The sequence below is a fragment of the Lissotriton vulgaris genome, chromosome 7 (assembly GCF_964263255.1).
Source record: "Lissotriton vulgaris chromosome 7, aLisVul1.2, whole genome shotgun sequence".
NCBI lineage: Eukaryota > Metazoa > Chordata > Amphibia > Caudata > Salamandridae > Lissotriton > Lissotriton vulgaris.
In genome coordinates, this window is record NC_141695.1 from 1,519,191,644 (window position 1) to 1,519,201,967 (window position 10,324).

Consider the following 10,324-nt stretch of genomic DNA (forward strand, 5'->3'; position numbering starts at 1 on the left):
CCAAAAGATTAAATGTTAAAATTTCATCAAAATTGACCATTTTGGGAACGTTCGACAGTTCCGCGGTCATCGTTTTTCTTCAGAAAATTGATTTTTTGGACTGTCCCAAAAATGATTCAAAATGTCAATTGGATCGTGCCTCATGTTGAATAACCACTTTTTAAACCCTCACAGTGACCAAAATTGCCATTTTTACAGAGTTTTGCTTACTCAGAAGCTTCAATTTTGTCCAATTTCAGGCACAGAAATGACTTTAAACACACTTATTTTAGTTCAAAAAGTAATAATTCACTTCCAACAGTAATTTGCAGTCAAAATATTAAATGTTAAAATTTCATAAAAATTAACCATTTTGGGAACGTTCGACAGCTCCGCGGTCATCGTTTTTCTTCAGAAAATTGATTTTTTGGACTGTACCAAAAATGATTCAAAATGTCTATTGGATCGAGCCTCATGATGAATAACCACATTTTAAACTTCACAGTGACCAAAATTGCAATTTTTACAGAGTTTTGCTTACTCTGAAGCTTCAATTTTGACCAATTTCAGGCACAGAAATGACTTTAACACACGTATTTTAGTTGAAAAAGTAATAATTGACATCCAACAGTAATTTGCAGCCAAAAGATTAAATGTTAAAATTTCATCAAAATTGACCATTTTTGGAACGTTCGACAGTTCCGCGGTCATCGTTTTTCTTCAGAAATTTGATTTTTTGGACTGTCCCAAAAATGATTCAAAATGTCAATTGGATCGTGCCTCATGTTGAATAACCACTTTTTAAACCCTCACAGTGACCAAAATTGCCATTTTTACAGAGTTTTGCTTACTCAGAAGCTTCAATTTTGACCAATTTCAGGCACAGAAATGACTTTAAACACACTTATTTTAGTTGAAAAAGTAATAATTCACATCCAACAGTAATTTGCAGTCAAAATATTAAATGCTAAAATTTCATAAAAATGTTCCATTTTGAGAACGTTCGACAGCTCCAGGTCATCGTTTTTCTTCAGAAAATTGATTTTTTGGACTGTACCAAAAATTAGTCAAAATGTCAATTGGATCGTGCCTCATATTGTATAACCACGTTTTAAACCCTCACAGTGACCAAAATTGCCATTTTTACAGAGTTTTGCTTACACTGAAGCTTCAATTTTGACCAATTTCAGGCACAGAAATGACTTTAAACACACTTATTTTAGTTGAAAAAGTAATAATTCACATCCAACAGTAATTTGCAGCCAAAAGATTAAACGTTAAAATTTCATCAAAATGGACCATTTTGGGAACGTTCGACAGCTCCGCGGTCATCGTTTTTCGTCAGAAAATTGATTTTTTGTACTGTACCAAAAATGATTCAAAATGTCAATTGGATCGTGCCTCGTGTTGAATAACCACTTTTTAAAATCCTCACAGTGACCAAAATTGCCATTTTACAGAGTTTTGCTTACTCAGAAGCTTCAATTTTGACCAATTTCAGGCACAGAAATGACTTTAAACACACTTATTTTAGTTGTAAAAGTAATAATTCACATCCAACAGTAATTTGGCGTCAAAATATTAAATGTTAAAATTTCATCAAAATTGACAATTTTGGGAACGTTCGACAGCTCCGCGGTCATCGTTTTTCGTCAGAAAATGGATTTTTTGGACTGTACCAAAAATGATTCAAAATGTCAATTGGATCCTACCTCATGTTGAATAACCACTTTTTAAACCCTCACAGTGACCAAAATTGCCATTTTTACAGAGTTTTGCTTACTCTGAAGCTTCAATATTGACCAATTTCAGGCACAGAAAGGACTTTGAACACACTTATTTTATTTGAAAAAGTAATAATTCACATTCAACAGTAATTTACAGCCAAAAGATTAAATGTTAAAATTTCATCAAAATTGACCATTTTGGGAACGTTCGACAGCTCCGCGGTCATCGTTTTTCGTCAGAAAATTGATTTTTTGGACTGTACCAAAAATGATTCAAAATGTCAATTGGATCGTGCCTCATGTTGAATAACCACTTTTTAAACACTCACAGTGACCAAAATTGCAATTTTAACAGAGTTTTGCTTACTCTGAAGCTTCAATTTTGACCAATTTCAGGCACAGAAATGACTTTAACACACGTATTTTAGTTGAAAAAGTAATAATTCACATCCAACAGTAATTTGCAGCCAAAAGATTAAATGTTAAATTTCCTCAAAATTGACCATTTTGGGAACGTTCGACAGTTCCGCGGTCATCGTTTTTCTTCAGAAAATTGATTTTTTGGACTGTCCCAAAAATGATTCAAAATGTCAATTGGATCGTGCCTCATGTTGAATAACCACTTTTTTTTTTAATTTTTTGAAAACTTTAATTGTGCACTAGGAAAATGAACAAATACGGGCCTACAACCATCCGGCCGGCCATGAACACTCAGTTAAGCACGAAAGCAAACATTTTGGCGACCCAGTGCTGCATCAGAACCATACGCATTAAAGACAGAAAAAACTGGTGGATATCGCAGCACCGTGGCGCAGGATGTATGAAGGTTAAATTTAAAGTTTTTTGTTATGCAACTATCTCACAGGCCGTACTGAACCGTACAAACAAAATAAGAAAGAAGAGCAAGGTCCATGTAGGTGGGACACGACATTAGCAACTGTAGCAAGCAATTCACGTATCAACAAACAGGTCCCCGCCAGGCAGGATGGTTACACAATATCCATGCTACAAAGTAGCGGCTGTAACCCATTAACACTACCACTGCCACCCATCACCCAGCACTCCCTACCATGGGCAAAAAGGTAAAATCATAAAAGAATAAAACAGGACCCATAGAAACTAACAAAAAAGAAAAGTATAACCCCCCACCCTACACACATGCAGAGGCTATGGCCTACCCCCCCTCAAGCAGCGTGCCTGTCGCCCTATAAACCCGAAATTTAGGAAGAAGAAAAGGCGGAAGAAAGAAGAGGAGACAGCAAGAAGCGTCATAAGGAGGAAGAAAGATGAAAACAAAAAAGGGGAAAATGTCACTTTTGACTATAGGGAGGGAGAAAAGTACAAGCTAATCTACCGCTCCCAAGTAGGGGAAGTTGGCGGGGAGGAGCCCACCCAATAACCGATCTCCCGGACTCCCAATCATCTGCAGCCCTAGTGCCTTGCGGAGTAAACAACCAGCGTCATGCAGGAGAGGAGGAGCGATTCTAAGGAAGTGGGCAAGGGGAACCGAAACAGACCCAACCCGTCACCGCCCGCCACTGCATCCAACACACTGAGCAAAGCCCAGTTGCAAACACTTCCGAACAGTCCCGCCATACAATCCGCCACCGCCCCGGAAATTCTAATAAACAATGACAGTCTCAGCATAACTGGAGATGGGGCGAGGCTTATTAAAACACACATTGCAGCCTATATTCACTGGTTTTCGTTCCGAGTCCCCGCCAACCTGTCAGTCCCGATCACAAAGTTCAGCATATCATCCCTGGCCAGAGCGCGAGCGTCCCTTCAAACTCGGCAACCGAGGGGGGCCAGCTCCACAGAGAACCTGCAAGCAAAATGGCCGCCGCCGATGAGGATGAGGGAAGAAGAGGCAAAATGGACGTCCAGCAGCACAAGAGATCATATCAGATGTAGCTCAAAACAAGCAATCATACCAACCATGCAGCCGCCCAGTACATTGAGGGATGACACAGTCCAAAATGCAACCAGTCAAATGAAGAAAACCATAATAGGGACCCCTCCTTCTGCACATACCCCAGGACCGCCCGCCCGCCGAACCCCCATCTCTCAAGCAGAAATCAGCAGCTGAGCCCACCAATTACAAACCCATGCTGGGCAAAACAAGACGCCGTCGGAAGTTCCAAAGTAGGTCGAGAGTCCCGGTATCTGTCAGCCAGGCAAGCAAAGTCAGTACAAAGATCGATCACCCCTGGCCTGAGCGTTGCAGTCCTTCCGAAAATGGCCACCGCGGGAAACATGCCGAAGGCAGAACAAGGGGACAAGATGGCCGTCCCCAACGAAGAGAAGACATGGAAGAAAGAGGTGAATGGCCCCGGTCTATAAGGGGATGGCTGGCAAAAAAGGGTAGCTTCCCAGCACTCACAGGGGAAAGTACCACCGACTGGGGAGAGGATGAAGCTCCAGCAGCAAGAACAGCAAGGAAGTCCAGCAGCCGGGGTGCCAGCAGACAATGTAGAAGCAATGATGGCGGAGGCTGAGCATCGGAGTGCGGAGTGGAGAAAAACAATGTATCCACCTTCACGTCGGCAGGCAATTCAACAACACTGTTGCCAGAAGTCGTCAGCTTCATGTCAGGCGCCAGCTGAGACATAGTATCCGGGTCAAGGATAGTTGTAGGCTGCTGGTGTCCCGGTGCAGAAATCGCCTCATCGAACTTGCGGCACAAATCACTAGTAATTTGCCGACATGCGGAACCAAGATCCGCGATAGCCGCCAGGACATCCACACAAGTCGGGGCCCGCTGCAGGGCCACACAATACGGCAGTTGGGTCGATATCCCCGGTTCACAGGAGTGGGGTAGTGCAGGCAGGACAGTACGTCCAGGGGACAAAGAAGCAGTCATCTCCCCTTCCCTAGAGACCGCCATCTTTACTGCAGCAATCCAGTGACAAAGGGGGGAGAGAGGCGATTAAAAGTCGGGATGCAGCAGGCGGGGGGCGCCGGCAGGGGAGCGGCTTATGGAGCAGAATGGCAAACCGTAAGCGACCCCTCGCCGCTGGTCTGAAGGCAGCTCCCGGCACAGGCGGCACCGCCAGCCGGAGCCGAGTCAGCCCTCCAGTCGCACCACTCCAGGAAACAAAGAGAGTAGGGGTCCCATCCCGCCAGCGCCCACCGCATCCAGGTCCGGAGAACCCCCGGTTAAAAAGGTGATCTCACCGTCCCACTCCACCGGCGGCAATTCTGGTGCGAGCTGCGGCGTCTCCAGTGTTAGTCCTCCCGGTGCATCGTCACCCCGCGGCGGCCAGCAGAACAGGGTCCAGGGGGGTGCAATGGCGAACGGCTCGCGCGACCGTATCTTCGTCCACACGGCCGGTAGAGCCCTCGGAGGAACGCGGTTGTGATCAGCGCGTTCATGCGATCGTGGCGCCGCTGCAATTTCACAGGATTAGTGACAGGATACCGGTGCAGGAATAAGAGGCTCGCGGAGCTGGGAGCCTACACGTCCGTCCTGTCGGCCATCTTGGCTCCTCCCCCCGAATAACCACTTTTTAAACCCTCACAGTGACCAAAATTGCCATTTTTACAGAGTTTTGCTTACTCAGAAGCTTCAATTTTGACCAATTTCAGGCACATAAATGACTTTAAACACACTTATTTTAGTTGAAAAAGTAATAATTCACATCCAACAGTAATTTGCAGTCAAAATATTAAATGTTAAAATTTCATAAAAATGTTCCATTTTGAGAACGTTCGACAGCTCCAGGTCATTGTTTTTCTTCAGAAAATTGATTTTTTGGACTGTACCAAAAATTATTCAAAATGTCAATTGGATCGTGCCTCATATTGTATAACCACGTTTTAAACCCTCACAGTGACCAAAATTGCCATTTTTACAGAGTTTTGCTTACTCTGAAGCTTCAATTTTGACCAATTTCAGGCACAGAAATGACTTTAAACACACTTATTTTAGTTGAAAAAGTAATAATTCACATCCAACAGTAATTTGCAGCCAAAAGATTAAACGTTAAAATTTCATCAAAATGGACCATTTTGGGAACGTTCGACAGCTCCGCGGTCATCGTTTTTCGTCAGAAAATTGATTTTTTGTACTGTACCAAAATGATTCAAAATGTCAATTGGATCGTGCCTCGTGTTGAATAACCACTTTTTAAATCCTCACAGTGACCAAAATTGCCATTTTACAGGGTTTTGCTTACTCAGAAGCTTCAATTTTGACCAATTTCAGGCACAGAAATGACTTTAAACACACTTATTTTAGTTGTAAAAGTAATAATTCACATCCAACAGTAATTTGGCGTCAAAATATTAAATGTTAAAATTTCATCAAAATTGACAATTTTGGGAACGTTCGACAGCTCCGCGGTCATCGTTTTTCGTCAGAAAATTGATTTTTTGGACTGTACCAAAAATGATTCAAAATGTCAATTGGATCCTGCCTCATGTTGAATAACCACTTTTTAAACCCTCACAGTGACCAAAATTGCCATTTTTACAGAGTTTTGCTTACTCTGAAGCTTCAATATTGACCAATTTCAGGCACAGAAAGGACTTTGAACACACTTATTTTATTTGAAAAAGTAATATTTCACATTCAACAGTAATTTACAGCCAAAAGATTAAATGTTAAAATTTCATCAAAATTGACCATTTTGGGAACGTTCGACAGCTCCGCGGTCATCGTTTTTCGTCAGAAAATTGATTTTTTGGACTGTACCAAAAATGATTCAAAATGTCAATTGGATCGTGCCTCATGTTGAATAACCACTTTTTAAACACTCACAGTGACAAAAATTGCAATTTTAACAGAGTTTTGCTTACTCTGAAGCTTCAATTTTGACCAATTTCAGGCACAGAAATGACTTTAACACACGTATTTTAGTTGAAAAAGTAATAATTCACATCCAACAGTAATTTGCAGCCAAAAGATTAAATGTTAAAATTTCATCAAAATTGACCATTTTTGGAACGTTCGACAGTTCCGCGGTCATCGTTTTTCTTCAGAAATTTGATTTTTTGGACTGTCCCAAAAATGATTCAAAATGTCAATTGGATCGTGCCTCATGTTGAATAACCACTTTTTAAACCCTCACAGTGACCAAAATTGCCATTTTTACAGAGTTTTGCTTACTCAGAAGCTTCAATTTTGACCAATTTCAGGCACAGAAATGACTTTAAACACACTTATTTTAGTTGAAAAAGTAATAATTCACATCCAACAGTAATTTGCAGTCAAAATATTAAATGTTAAAATTTCATAAAAATGTTCCATTTTGAGAACGTTCGACAGCTCCAGGTCATCGTTTTTCTTCAGAAAATTGATTTTTTGGACTGTACCAAAAATTATTCAAAATGTCAATTGGATCGTGCCTCATATTGTATAACCACGTTTTAAACCCTCACAGTGACCAAAATTGCCATTTTTACAGAGTTTTGCTTACTCTGAAGCTTCAATATTGACCAATTTCAGGCACAGAAAGGACTTTGAACACACTTATTTTAGTTGAAAAAGTAAAAATTCACATCCAACAGTAATTTACAGCCAAAAGATTAAATGTTAAAATGTCATCAAAATTGACCATTTTGGGAACACTCGACAGCTCCACGGTCATCGTTTTTCGTCAAAAAATTGATTTTTTGGACTGTACCAAAAATTAGTCAAAATGTCAATTGGATCGTGCCTCATATTGTATAACCACGTTTTAAACCCTCACAGTGACCAAAATTGCCATTTTTACAGAGTTTTGCTTACTCTGAAGCTTCAATTTTGACCAATTTCAGGCACAGAAGTGACTTTAAACACACTTATTTTAGTTGAAAAAGTAATAATTCACATCCAACAGTAATTTGCAGCCAAAAGATTAAACGTTAAAATTTCATCAAATGGACCATTTTGGGAACGTTCGACAGCTCCGCGGTCATCGTTTTTCGTCAGAAAATTGATTTTTTGTACTGTACCAAAAATGATTCAAAATGTCAATTGGATCGTGCCTCGTGTTGAATAACCACTTTTTAAATCCTCACAGTGACCAAAATTGCCATTTTACAGAGTTTTGCTTACTCAGAAGCTTCAATTTTGACCAATTTCAGGCACAGAAATGACTTTAAACACACTTATTTTAGTTGTAAAAGTAATAATTCACATCCAACAGTAATTTGGCGTCAAAATATTAAATGTTAAAATTTCATCAAAATTGACAATTTTGGGAACGTTCGACAGCTCCGCGGTCATCGTTTTTCGTCAGAAAATTGATTTTTTGGACTGTACCAAAAATGATTCAAAATGTCAATTGGATCGTGCCTCATGTTGAATAACCACTTTTTAAACACTCACAGTGACAAAAATTGCAATTTTAACAGAGTTTTGCTTACTCTGAAGCTTCAATTTTGACCAATTTCAGGCACAGAAATGACTTTAACACACGTATTTTAGTTGAAAAAGTAATAATTCACATCCAACAGTAATTTGCAGCCAAAAGATTAAATGTTAAAATTTCATCAAAATTGACCATTTTGGGAACGTTCGACAGTTCCGCGGTCATCGTTTTTCTTCAGAAAATTGATTTTTTGGACTGTCCCAAAAATGATTCAAAATGTCAATTGGATCGTGCCTCATGTTGAATAACCACTTTTTAAACCCTCACAGTGACCAAAATTGCCATTTTTACAGAGTTTTGCTTACTCAGAAGCTTCAATTTTGTCCAATTTCAGGCACAGAAATGACTTTAAACACACTTATTTTAGTTCAAAAAGTAATAATTCACATCCAACAGTAATTTGCAGTCAAAATATTAAATGTTAAAATTTCATAAAAATTAACCATTTTGGGAACGTTCGACAGCTCCGCGGTCATCGTTTTTTGTCAGAAAATTGAGTTTTTTGGACTGTACCAAAAATGATTCAAAATGTCTATTGGATCGAGCCTCATGATGAATAACCACATTTTAAACTTCACAGTGACCAAAATTGCAATTTTTACAGAGTTTTGCTTACTCTGAAGCTTCAATTTTGACCAATTTCAGGCACAGAAATGACTTTAACACACGTATTTTAGTTGAAAAAGTAATAATTCACATCCAACAGTAATTTGCAGCCAAAAGATTAAATGTTAAAATTTCATCAAAATTGACCATTTTTGGAACGTTCGACAGTTCCGCGGTCATCGTTTTTCTTCAGAAATTTGATTTTTTGGACTGTCCCAAAAATGATTCAAAATGTCAATTGGATCGTGCCTCATGTTGAATAACCACTTTTTAAACCCTCACAGTGACCAAAATTGCCATTTTTACTGAGTTTTGCTTACTCAGAAGCTTCAATTTTGACCAATTTCAGGCACAGAAATGACTTTAAACACACTTATTTTAGTTGAAAAAGTAATAATTCACATCCAACAGTAATTTGCAGTCAAAATATTAAATGTTAAAATTTCATAAAAATGTTCCGTTTTGAGAACGTTCGACAGCTCCAGGTCATCGTTTTTCTTCAGAAAATTGATTTTTTGGACTGTACCAAAAATTATTCAAAATGTCAATTGGATCGTGCCTCATATTGTATAACCACGTTTTAAACCCTCACAGTGACCAAAATTGCCATTTTTACAGAGTTTTGCTTACTCTGAAGCTTCAATATTGACCAATTTCAGGCACAGAAATGACTTTAACACACGTATTTTAGTTGAAAAAGTAATAATTCACATCCAACAGTAATTTGCAGCCAAAAGATTAAATGTTAAAATTTCATCAAAATTGACCATTTTTGGAACGTTCGACAGTTCCGCGGTCATCGTTTTTCTTCAGAAATTTGATTTTTTGGACTGTCCCAAAAATGATTCAAAATGTCAATTGGATCGTGCCTCATGTTGAATAACCACTTTTTAAACCCTCACAGTGACCAAAATTGCCATTTTTACAGAGTTTTGCTTACTCAGAAGCTTCAATTTTGACCAATTTCAGGCACAGAAATGACTTTAAACACACTTATTTTAGTTGAAAAAGTAATAATTCACATCCAACAGTAATTTGCAGCCAAAAGATTAAACGTTAAAATTTCATCAAAATGGACCATTTTGGGAACGTTCGACAGCTCCGCGGTCATCGTTTTTCGTCAGAAAATTGATTTTTTGTACTGTACCAAAATGATTCAAAATGTCAATTGGATCGTGCCTCGTGTTGAATAACCACTTTTTAAATCCTCACAGTGACCAAAATTGCCATTTTACAGGGTTTTGCTTACTCAGAAGCTTCAATTTTGACCAATTTCAGGCACAGAAATGACTTTAAACACACTTATTTTAGTTGTAAAAGTAATAATTCACATCCAACAGTAATTTGGCGTCAAAATATTAAATGTTAAAATTTCATCAAAATTGACAATTTTGGGAACGTTCGACAGCTCCGCGGTCATCGTTTTTCGTCAGAAAATTGATTTTTTTGACTGTACCAAAAATGATTCAAAATGTCAATTGGATCCTGCCTCATGTTGAATAACCACTTTTTAAACCCTCACAGTGACCAAAATTGCCATTTTTACAGAGTTTTGCTTACTCTGAAGCTTCAATATTGACCAATTTCAGGCACAGAAAGGACTTTGAACACACTTATTTTATTTGAAAAAGTAATATTTCACATTCAACAGTAATT